The sequence below is a fragment of the Oncorhynchus masou genome, unplaced genomic scaffold (genome assembly GCF_036934945.1).
Source record: "Oncorhynchus masou masou isolate Uvic2021 unplaced genomic scaffold, UVic_Omas_1.1 unplaced_scaffold_8967, whole genome shotgun sequence".
NCBI lineage: Eukaryota > Metazoa > Chordata > Actinopteri > Salmoniformes > Salmonidae > Oncorhynchus > Oncorhynchus masou.
In genome coordinates this window covers 1-11,536 of record NW_027015437.1, presented here as the reverse complement: position 1 = coordinate 11,536, position 11,536 = coordinate 1, and the positions used below count along the sequence as shown (strand labels likewise).

Below are 11,536 nucleotides of genomic sequence, written 5' to 3'. Positions count from 1 at the left end.
GGAGGTCCACGCTCCAGTCAGTTGGTGGTGGTAATGCACCTTAAAGTTGGTTGCCAACCGCCATATAAAGTCCAGAAGAAGAAGAAGAAGACGGAGGGAGGAGAGAGTCTGGCTAGAAATGAACTCGGTTTACCCTTTTATCAGCGGCAGTGTAGCCTAGTGGTTAGAGCATTGGACTCGTAACCGAAAGGTTGCAAGTGCAAATCCCCGAGCTGACAAGGTACAAAATCGTTCTGCCCCTGAACAGGCAGTTAACCCACTGTTCCCAGGCCGTCATTGAAAATAAGAATTTGTTCTTAACTGACTTGCCTGGTAAAATAAAGGTAAAATAAAAATAATAAAAAAAAGTGGTCAGAGTAGAGGACCTTGTGCATTTCAGGTCAAATAACAACCCAATGTTTATATCCCAGGACAAATTAGCTAGCGACAGCCAGCCAGCTAGCTAAATTGCCATGAATGTTTCATGCGTTTCGACCTGTCTCCAAATGAATGTAGTTGGTTCAGAGTTTGTTTTGATATTTCAACCTGCGTGTCCTGGTCAGGTCGGGTGTGGATAGACAAAACAAAAAAAACATGCACACGACAGCGCACGTGCGCGCCCGGTCTAGTCGGCATGTTATGCGCCCGGTCTAGTCGGCATGTTGCGCGCCCGGTCTAGTCGGCATGTTGCGCGCCCGGTCTAGTCGGCATGTTGCGCGCCCGGTCTAGTCGGCCTGTTACGCGCCCGGTCTAGTCGGCATGTTGCGCGCCCGGTCTAGTCGGCATGTTGCGCGCCCGGTCTAGTCGGCATGCTACAGTCACGTCAAACTGTGCAGCCAGATCAACAGCAACGTAGCTGCATTTGTTTTTAGCTGTTTTTCTCGTGACATTTATTTGTATACATCCATAACAACGAGCTAATGAGGCGAGATTTCACCTGGCATAGAAAATGTGCTCTCTCATCAGGACACTGTTGTTCAGAGGAGCTGGCTAACAACACCGCTAACACAATCACTTCAAATTGAACGAGCTGCATTTCTACTATGGCTGTAACCCTGTCAAACAACTTCACAGCACCTACCTGATGTAAAAACATCACCTCGAGGTGGACTTCAGTGTGATGTCTGCATAGTGTTGTATTTAGCCAGGCGGAATAACCTGTGTGTACCTGAGTTTGCTCTTCAGGGCCGACACCTCCCTACCGAGGGCGTCGTTGGCCTCGGAGGCCTCGTCCAGTTCTCTCTGTAACTTCCTGCGTCCCGCGGCAACCCGTTGAGACTCCTCCTCCGCCTCCTCCAGCTGACGCTTCAGCTGCTTCACACGCACGTTAGCCTTCTCCGCCTAGTCACACACACACACACACACACACCGGAGTGCGTGCACACACACACACACACCGGAGTGCGTGCACACACACACACACACACACACACACACACACACACACACACACGTGCACCGGAATGCGTGCGCACACACACAAGCAATGGAATGGACACACACACACACACACAAGGGAAGGAAGCCAAAAAGCAAACTCAAAAATACATTTTAAAATTGAAGGATATGTGTTGGAATGTGTGTGTATGTGTGTGTTACCTGGTCCTTGTACTGCTCTGCCTGTTTCCTGTCTTCCTCCATCTGGATGGTCAGATCCTTCAGTTTCTTCTCTTTCTGACGCGTTGCTTTAGCGTTGGTCTGTCTCTCTCTGGACACACACAGACACACACACACCAGAACCTTACAGCTGTCTCTCTCTGGACACACACAACAACAAACTAGAACCTAACAGCTGTCTCTTTCTGGACACACACACACACACACACACACACACACATACACACACACCAGAACCAGAACTAGAACCTGACAGCTGTCTCTCTCTGGACACACACCAAGCCAGAACTTTACAGCTGATATATATTTTACTTAACTTTTCTTTAGGCAGTGAGTCCCATTGATGTCCTCTACCAACAATCTGAATTGTCAGAAAGGTACCAATGCATCCAACTGTAATGATGATCCATTCCATCGCTATAGTATTACTATTGGGCTTATAACCTCACCGGACAGTTTATTAGGTACACCCATCTAGTACCAGGTCCAGTTTGTTAGGTACACCCATCTAGTACCAGGTCCAGTTTGTTAGGTACACCCATCTAGTACCAGGTCCAGTTTATTAGGTCCAGTCATCAGTTTATTAGGTACACCTTCAGTTTATTAGGTACACTCATCTAGTACCAGGTCCAGTTTGTTAGGTACACCCATCTAGTACCAGGTCCAGTTTATTAGGTACAGTTATCAGTTTATTAGGTACACCTTCAGTTTATTAGGTACACTCATCTAGTACCAGGTCCAGTTTATTAGATACAGTCATCAGTTTATTAGGTGCACCCATCTAGTACAGGGTCGGACCTTCCTTTGCCTCCAGAACAGCTTGAATTTTTCAGGGCATTCTACAAGGTGTCGAAAAACGTTTCACAGGGATGTTGGTCCATGACATCACGCAAGTCTCTGCAGATTGGATGGCGGTACACTCATACTGGGAACAGTCCGTTCCATCTCATCACAAAGATATTCTATTGGGTTGAGGTCTGGGGACTGATCTGGGGACTGACCTGGGGACTGATCTGGGGACTGATCTGGGGACTGACCTGGGGACTGGTCTGGGGACTGATCTGGGGTCTGACCTGGGGACTGACCTGGGGACTGACCTGACTGACCTGGGGACTGACCTGACTGACCTGGGGACTGACCTGACTGACCTGGGGACTGACCTGGGGACTGATCTGGGGTCTGGTCTGGGGACTGACCTGGGGACTGACCTGGGGACTGACCTGGGGACTGACCTGGGGACTGGTCTCGGGACTGATCTGGGGACTGATCTGGGGACTGGTCTGGGGACTGACCTGGGGACTGGTCTCGGGACTGATCTGGGGACTGATCTGGGGACTGGTCTGGGGACTGGCCTGGGGACTGATCTGGGGACTGGTCTGGGGACTGACCTGGGGACTGACCTGGGGACTGACCTGGGGACTGACCTGGGGACTGACCTGGGGACTGACCTGGGGACTGATCTGGGGACTGGTCTGGGGACTGACCTGGGGACTGATCTGGGGACTGACCTGGGGACTGACCTGGGGACTGACCTGGGGACTGGCCTGGGGTCTGACCTGGGGACTGACCTGGGGACTGGTCTGGGGACTGGTCTGGGGACTGACCTGGGGACTGACCTGGGGACTGATCTGGGGACTGGTCTGGGGACTGACCTGGGGACTGACCTGACTGACCTGGGGACTGACCTGACTGACCTGGGGACTGGTCTGGGGACTGACCTGGGGACTGGTCTGGGGACTGACCTGGGGACTGACCTGGGGACTGACCTGACTGACCTGGGGACTGGTCTGGGGACTGGTCTGGGGACTGACCTGGGGACTGACCTGGGGACTGACCTGGGGACTGGTCTGGGGACTGACCTGGGGACTGGTCTGGGGACTGGTCTGGGGACTGGTCTGGGGACTGACCTGGGGACTGACCTGGGGACTGACCTGACTGACCTGGGGACTGGTCTGGGGACTGACCTGGGGACTGGTCTGGGGACTGGTCTGGGGACTGGTCTGGGGACTGACCTGGGGACTGACCTGGGGACTGACCTGACTGACCTGGGGACTGGTCTGGGGACTGACCTGGGGTCTGACCTGGGGACTGACCTGGGGACTGACCTGGGGACTGACCTGGGGACTGATCTGGGGACTGGTCTCGGGACTGGTCTGGGGACTGACCTGGGGACTGGTCTCGGGACTGATCTGGGGACTGGTCTGGGGACTGACCTGGGGACTGACCTGGGGACTGACCTGGGGACTGGTCTGGGGACTGGTCTGGGGACTGGTCTCGGGACTGATCTGGGGACTGATCTGGGGACTGATCTGGGGACTGGTCTCGGGACTGGTCTGGGGACTGACCTGGGGACTGACCTGGGGACTGGTCTGGGGACTGATCTGGGGACTGGTCTGGGGACTGATCTGGGGACTGACCTGGGGACTGACCTGGGGACTGACCTGGGGACTGATCTGGGGACTGACCTGACTGACCTGGGGTCTGACCTGGGGACTGACCTGGGGTCTGACCTGGGGTCTGACCTGGGGTCTGACCTGGGGACTGATCTGGGGACTGGTCTGGGGACTGGTCTGGGGACTGACCTGGGGACTGACCTGGGGACTGACCTGGGACTGACCTGGGGTCTGACCTGGGGACTGACCTGGGGACTGGTCTGGGGACTGGTCTGGGGACTGACCTGGGGACTGGTCTGGGGACTGACCTGGGGACTGACCTGGGGACTGACCTGGGGACTGACCTGGGGTCTGATCTGGGGACTGATCTGGGGACTGACCTGGGGACTGACCTGGGGACTGACCTGGGGACTGACCTGGGGACTGACCTGGGGTCTGACCTGGGGACTGACCTGGGGACTGACCTGGGGACTGACCTGGGGACTGACCTGGGGACTGACCTGACTGATCTGGGGACTGACCTGGGGACTGACCTGGGGACTGACCTGGGGACTGACCTGGGGACTGATCTGGGGACTGACCTGACTGATCTGGGGACTGACCTGGGGACTGACCTGGGGACTGACCTGGGGTCTGGTCTGGGGACTGACCTGGGGTCTGATCTGGGGACTGACCTGGGGACTGGTCTGGGGACTGACCTGGGGACTGGTCTGGGGACTGACCTGGGGACTGACCTGGGGACTGATCTGGGGACTGGTCTGGGGACTGGTCTGGGGACTGACCTGGGGACTGACCTGGGGACTGATCTGGGGACTGGTCTGGGGACTGACCTGGGGACTGATCTGGGGACTGGTCTGGGGACTGGTCTGGGGACTGACCTGGGGACTGACCTGGGGACTGATCTGGGGACTGGTCTGGGGACTGGTCTGGGGACTGACCTGGGGACTGACCTGGGGACTGACCTGGGGTCTGATCTGGGGACTGATCTGGGGACTGACCTGGGGACTGACCTGGGGACTGACCTGGGGTCTGATCTGGGGACTGATCTGGGGACTGACCTGGGGACTGACCTGGTGACTGACCTGGGGACTGACCTGGGGACTGACCTGGGGACTGGTCTGGGGACTGGTCTGGGGACTGACCTGGGGACTGACCCTCTTTTATATAGCAAGCCACGGCCACGCGACCTTCTGTAGGAATGGATTTTGGTGATGGGGTGGTCACCCCTAATAAACTGTCCAGAGAGTGTATATTTTACCTACTGTTGCATTGAGATCAAGTTATTTATGTGTTATTCATTATGAGTAGAACTACATTTCCCATCATCCTCTCCTGCCCCCACCTGTCTCCAGCCTCAGCTGTTCCTGTCTCCTCCCCTCCTCCTCCTCTCCTCCCCTCCTCCTGCTCCTTCCTTCCTCCTCCTTTCCTCACCTGTTCTCCAGCTCCAGCTGTCTCTCCAGCTGGTGTAGTTTGGCCTCCAGGGCGGGATGGAGGATTTGAATCGTTGATTCCCTGACCCTCCATCTCCTGTAGCTTGACCTTCAGATCCTTGTTCTGCCTCTCGAGCTGCTGTCTGGCGCCCTCATTGCTTTGGGAGGAACTACGCTCAGCCTGCAGCTCACTGCTCAACTGGTCCACCTAGGGGAAGGGATAGAGGAGATCTATCATCATCCACTTTTAGAGAGGGGGTCATGGGAGGAAGAGGTTAGGACCAGGGGAAGGGATAGGAGATGCCCTCTGGTCTGACAGTAAAAAGGGAAGAGGTAGGGGGAGACAGTAAAGGGAAGAGGAGGTAGGAGACAGTAAAGGGAAGAGGTAGGAGACAGTAAAGGGAAGAGGTAGGGAGACAGTAAAGGGAAGAGGGCAGGGATCAGCAGGGAAGAGGTAGGAGACAGTAAAAGGAAGAGGAGGTAGGGGAGCCAGTAAAGGGAAGCGGAGGGGAGACAGTAAAAAGATATGGAGACAGTAAAGGAAGAGGTATGGAGACAGTAAAGGGAAGAGGTATGGAGACAATGAAGATAAGTACGAGATCAGCAAATGAAGATACGATGACCAGCACAGCTCTGGCATGACATCGCGTACGGAAGATATGAGAGACAGTAAAGGGAAGAGGAGGTAGGGAGACAGTAAAGGGAAGAGGAGGTAGGGAGACAGTAAAGGGAAGAGGTAGGGAGACAGTAAAGGGAAGAGGTAGGGAGACAGTAAAGGGAAGAGGTAGGGAGCCAGTAAAGGGAAGAGGAGGTAGGGAGCCAGTAAAGGGAAGCGGTATGGAGACAGTAAAGGGAAGAGGTATGGAGACAGTAAAGGGAAGAGGTATGGAGACAGTAAAGGGAAGAGGTATGGAGACAGTAAAGGGAAGAGGTATGGAGACAGTAAAGGGAAGAGGTATGGAGACAGTAAAGGGAAGAGGTATGGAGACAGTAAAGGGAAGAGGTATGGAGACAGTAAAGGGAAGAGGTATGGAGACAGTAAAGGGAAGCGGTAGGGAGACAGTAAAGGAAGAGGTATGGAGACAGTAAAGGAAGAGGTATGGAGACAGTAAAGGGAAGAGGTAGGGAGACAGTAAAGGGAAGAGGTAGGGAGACAGTAAAGGGAAGAAGTAGGGAGACTGTAAGGGAAGAGGAGGTAGGGAGACAGTAAAGGGAAGAGTCCATAAAGGGAATTGGTAGGGAGACAGTAAAGGGAAGAGGTAGGGAGACAGTAAAGGGAAGAGTCCATAAGGGATGGTAGGGAGACAGTAAAGGGATGAGGTAGGGAGACAGTAAAGGGAAGAGGTAGGGAGACAGTAAAGGGAAGAGGTATGGAGACAGTAAAGGGAAGAGGTAGGGAGACAGTAAAGGGAAGAGGTAGGAGACAGTAAAGGGAAGAGGTAGGGAGACAGTAAAGGGAAGAGGAGGTAGGGAGACAGTAAAGGGAAGAGTCCGTAAAGGGAAGAGGTAGGGAGACAGTAAAGGGAAGAGGTATGGAGACAGTAAAGGGAAGAGGTATGGAGACAGTAAAGGGAAGAGGTATGGAGACAGTAAAGGGAAGAGGTAGGGAGACAGTAAAGGGAAGAGGTAGGGAGACAGTAAAGGGAAGAGGTATGGAGACAGTAAAGGGAGACAGTAAAGGGAAGAGGTAGGGAGACAGTAAAGGGAAGAGGTATGGAGACAGTAAAGGGAAGAGGTAGGGAGACAGTAAAGGGAAGAGGTAGGGAGACAGTAAAGGGAGACAGTAGAGGGAAGAGGTATGGAGACAGTAAAGGGAAGAGGTATGGAGACAGTAAAGGGAAGAGGTAGGGAGACAGTAAAGGGAAGAGGTAGGGAAGTCACTGAGTGTCTCTTGGTCTGCTCCTCCTCCCTTCACACTACCTAGTGCATACTCTCCTCCCCGTAAACCCTACCTAAAGCACACTCCCCTCCCACCTACACACTACCTAGTGTAAACTCCCCTCCTCTTCTACCTGTTGCTGTGTCTTCCGGAGGCGGTCGTGGAGGTTCTCCATGTTGGCCTGCTCCTCCTCCAGCTCTTCCTCTAGCTGGCTGATCTTAGCCTCCAGACGACGCTTCTCATCGGACATCATAGACCTGAGGAGAGAAGGAGGAGGAGAGGAGAGGAGAGGAGAGGAGAGGAGAGGAGAGGAGAGGAGGAGAGGGAGGAGGGAGGAGAGAGGAGGGAGGAGAGGAGAGGGAGAGAGGAGAGGAGAGAGAGGGAGAGAGAGAGGAGAGGAGAGGAAGAGGAGAGGAGAGGAGGAGGAGAGTAAGAGGAGGAGGAGGAGGGAGGATAGGAGGAGGGAAGAGAGGAGGAGGAGGAGGAGGGAGGATAGGAGGAGGAGAGGAAGAGGAGGAGGAGCAGATGAGCAGAGACTTACAGTATAAATGTCAATAGTCTGCAGTGAATTGAATGGGAGAAACTAATGAGTTAAAGGTAAGGCTTAGGTTTAAGTCTTAAGTTTGGGTTAAGGCTTAAGTTTGGGTTAAGGGTTAGGTCTAGGCGTTAGGGTTAAGGTTAGTTTTAGGGTATGGTTAAGTTTGGGTTAAGGGTTAAGTTTAGGTTTAAGGCTTAAGTTTGGGTTAAGGGTTAGGTCTAGGCATTAGGGTTAAGGTTAGTTTTAGGGTATGGTTAAGTTTGGGTTAAGGGTTAGGTTTAGGTTTAAGGGTTAAGTTTGGGTTAAAGGTTTAAGGGTTAAGTTTGGGTTAAGGGTTAGGTTTAGGGGTTAAGTTGGGTTAAGGGTTAGGTTTAAGGGTTAAGCTTGGGTTAAGGGTTAAGTTTAGGCATAAGGGTTAAGGTTAGTTTTAGGGTATGGTTAGGTTTGGGTTAAGGGTTAAGGTTAGTTTTAGGGTAGGGTTAAGTTTGGGTTAAGGGTTAGGTTTTAGGGTTAAGTTTGGGTTAAGGGTTAAGTTTAGGCTTAAGGGTTAAGGTTAGTTTTAGGTTAGGGTCAAGTTTGGGATAAGGGTTAAGGTTAGTTTTAGGGTAGGGTTAAGTTTGGGTTAAGGGTTAGGTTTAAGGGTTAAGTTTGGGTTAAGGGTTAAGGTTAGTTTTAGGGTATGGTTTAGTTTGGGTTAAGGTTAGTATTAGGGTATGGTTAAGTTTGGGTCAAGGGTTAGGTTTAGGCATAAGGGTTAAGGTTAGTTTTAGGGTAGGGTTAAGTTTGGGTTAAGGGTTAGGTTTAAGGGTTAAGTTTGGGTTAAGGGTTCAGTTTAGGCTTAAGGGTTAAGGGTAGTTTTAGGGTAGGGTTAAGTTTGGGTTAAGGGTTAGGTTTAAGGGTTAAGTTTGGGTTAAGGTTAGTTATAGGGTATGGATTAGTTTGGGTTAAGGGTTAGGTTTAGGCATAAGGGTTAAGGTTAGTTTTACGGTATGGTTAAGTTTGGGTTAAGGGTTAAGTTTGGGTTTAGGGTTAAGTTTGGGTTAGGTTAGGTTGGTTAATTAGTTTAGGGTGGTTAGGTTCAGGTTAGGGTTAGGTTTGGGTTAAGGGTTGGTTAGTTTTAGGGTATGGTTAGGTTTGGGTTAAGGGTTAGTTAGTTTTAGGGTATGGTTAGGTTTGGGTTAAGGGTCAGGTTTAGATTAAGGGTTAGGTTAGTTTTAGGGTATGGTTAGGTTTGGGTTAAGGGTTAGGTTTGGGTTAAGGGTTAGGTTAGTTTTAGGGTATGGTTACGTTTGGGTTAAGGGTTAGGTTAGTTTTAGTGTAGGGTTAGGTTTGGGTTAAGGGTTAGGTGTTAACAGTACTGAGGATGTTGTCACATGTCCAGATGTTCTACATCAATACAGATGAAGGAAAAGAGATGAGGTCTGTGTCCCATATTACGTCCTATTCCCTTTATAGTGCACTACTTTAGACCACGGACCAATGGACTATAGGGAGGCATTTGGGACATTGGCTAGGGGACCTTTTAAAAGTAGCCTACAAACTCACTTCCCAGAGTTGCTGGCCAGATCCTCAGACATCTCATCTCTCTCTGTCTCGGCCTGCTTACGAGCCCTCTCTGCCGCAGCCAAGTCCTACAGGGGTCAAAGAGTGAAGAGATGGAGGAGGAGAGAGGGGGGGGGCATGTTAGGAGACAAGAACAGAGAGAGGCAGAGTGAAGGTTCTAGTGATGTGTGTATCACAAGGCAAGATTCTCCCATGTTAACATATTCTGTGTCCAAAGAGAAAGAGAGAGAGGGGGGGGGACAGGGAGGGAGAGGGGGAGGGAGAGAGGGGGAGAGACAGAGGGAGAGAGGGGGGGGGGGCTGTACCTCCTGTAGCTGCATGAAGCTGGCCTCCAGGGTCTTGGCTCTCCTCTCGGACTCCCTGGCTGAGGACAGTACCTCCTTCTGGGCTGCACGGGAATCCTCCACCTCCCTCTGGAGCTCCTTCATCTGGGCCTGAGGAGGAGAGGAGAGGAGGAGGAGCGGGGAGGAGGAGAGGAGAAGGAATAGGAGCCGGAGAGAGGGAGAAAATGGAAGCCATTAGTGGACAGACAACTTCCCCCTACATCCAGGATCAGAGTCTACAGACAACTTCCCCCTACATCCAGGATCAGAGTCTATAGACAACTTCCCCCTACATCCAGGATCAGAGTCTACAGACAACTTCCCCCTACATCCAGGATCAGAGTCTATAGACAACTTCCCCTACATCCAGGATCCAGAGTCTACAGACAACTTCCCCTACATCCAGGACCAGAGTCTACAGACAACTTCCCCCTACATCCAGGATCAGAGTCTACAGACAACTTCCCCCTACATCCAGGATCAGAGTCTACAGACAACTTCCCCCTACATCCAGGATCAGAGTCTACAGACAACTTCCCCCTACATCCAGGATCAGAGTCTACAGACAACTTCCCCTACATCCAGGATCAGAGTCTATAGACAACTTCCCCATACATCTAGGATCAGAGTCTACCGACAACTTCCCCCTACAGCCAGGATCAGAGTCTACAGACAACTTCCCCCTACAGCCAGGATCAGTCTACAGACAACTTCCCCCTACATCCAGGACCAGAGTCTACAGACAACTTCCCCCTACATCCAGGATCAGAGTCTACAGACAACTTTCCCCTACATCCAGGATCAGAGTCTACAGACAACTTTCCCCTACATCCAGGATCAGAGTCTACAGACAACTTTCCCCTACATCCAGGATCAGAGTCTACAGACAACTTCCCCCTACATCCAGGATCAGAGTCTACAGACAACTTCCCCCTACATCCAGGATCAGAGTACAGACAACTTCCCCATACATCCAGGATCAGAGTCTACAGACAACTTCCCCCTACATCCAGGATCAGAGTCTACAGACAACTTCCCCCTACATCCAGGATCAGAGTACAGACAACTTCCCTTACATCCAGGATCAGAGTCTACAGACAACTTCCCCTACATCCAGGATCAAGTCTACAGACAACTTCCCCTACATCCAGGATCAGAGTCTACAGACAACTTCCCCCATACATCCAGGACCAGAGTCTACAGACAACTTCCCCCTACATCCAGGATCCAGAGTCTGAGACAACTTCCCCCTACAGCCAGGATCAGTCTACAGACAACTTCCCCCTACATCCAGGACCAGAGTCTACAGACAACTTCCCCTACATCCAGGATCAGAGTCTATAGACAACTTCCCCCTACATCCAGGATCAGAGTCTATGAGACAACTTCCCCTACATCCAGGATCAGAGTCTACAGACAACTTCCCCCTACATCCAGGATCCAGAGTCTACAGACAACTTCCCCTACATCCAGGATCAGAGTCTATAGACAACTTCCCCCTACATCCAGGATCAGAGTCTATGAGACAACTTCCCCCTACATCCAGGATCAGAGTCCACAGACAACTTCCCCCTACATCCAGGATCAGAGTCTACAGACAACTTCCCCTACATCCAGGATCAGATTCTACAGACAACTTCCCCCTACATCCAGGATCAGAGTCTACAGACAGTCCCCCTACATCCAGGATCAGAGTCTATAGACAACTTCCCCTACATCCAGGACCAGAGTCTATAGACAACTTCCCCTACATCCAGGATCCAGAGTCTATGAGACAACTTCCCCTACATCCAGGATCAGAGTCTACAGACAAC

General features: G+C 51.9%; 1 pseudogene; it reads right to left on the bottom strand.

Annotated features, from left to right (window-relative positions):
* Positions 1–1,084: 1,084 nt before the first annotated feature.
* On the bottom strand, positions 1,085–9,830 carry LOC135538040 (myosin heavy chain, embryonic smooth muscle isoform-like; annotated as a pseudogene).
* Positions 9,831–11,536: the final 1,706 nt, after the last annotated feature.